The following is a 738-nucleotide window of genomic DNA, read 5'->3' on the forward strand; positions in this document are numbered from 1 at the left end:
ACAGTAAGGGGCGATTTCATGCCCTAAGAAGTTCACATGGGCCTTACACCACTGTGCCTTCTGAAAGGACAGTTTTGTTTAGGCTTTCTGCAACTGAGTCAGAACATAGTGTATTTCAGCTATGTGTTCCTCCACAGTTGCGCTCGTGATTAAGACATTATCTACACAGTCTCGGTTTCCCCTTTCGCCCAAGTCGGGCATGGCCTTATGTAGGAAGATATAAAATGTGTTGCCAGAGTTTATGTATCCAAAAGGGGTTTGGGTCCATGTTTATTGCTGCCCCCCCGAAGGTAAAGGCAAGCTTGCACTGGTCTTCCCTACTCACAGGTACAGTCCAGTAACCGTTGGGTAGGTCAATGTCAGTATACACCTATGACCCTTGGATCTGGCCCAGTCCCTGATCGATGTAGGGAAGGGGCCATCTTGACATGTGGACCCGTTTATTTAACTACCTAAGGTCTGCGCAGTCTCCATTGGCAATTGGGTTAGAGTAACCCCACTACCGGGTTGTTAAAAGAACTGTGGACTGGACGAATGATCCCACGGGATTCTAAGTTTTTAATAATTTCCGTGAGTGACTCCATAGATGCAAGAGGCAACCGTTATTGCTTCACAAACACAGGAGCCATCTCGGGGTCTGTAGAAATGGAGGTTGAATGTATCTCTGTGCGTCCACAGTCGTACAAATCCATGGCAAAGATATCCTGAAAATCCCAAAGCACCTGTTTTAGCTTCTGC

Source organism: Ambystoma mexicanum, chromosome 1p (genome assembly GCF_040938575.1).
Source record: "Ambystoma mexicanum isolate Mex_15411 chromosome 1p, UKY_AmexF1_1, whole genome shotgun sequence".
Classification (NCBI taxonomy): domain Eukaryota; kingdom Metazoa; phylum Chordata; class Amphibia; order Caudata; family Ambystomatidae; genus Ambystoma; species Ambystoma mexicanum.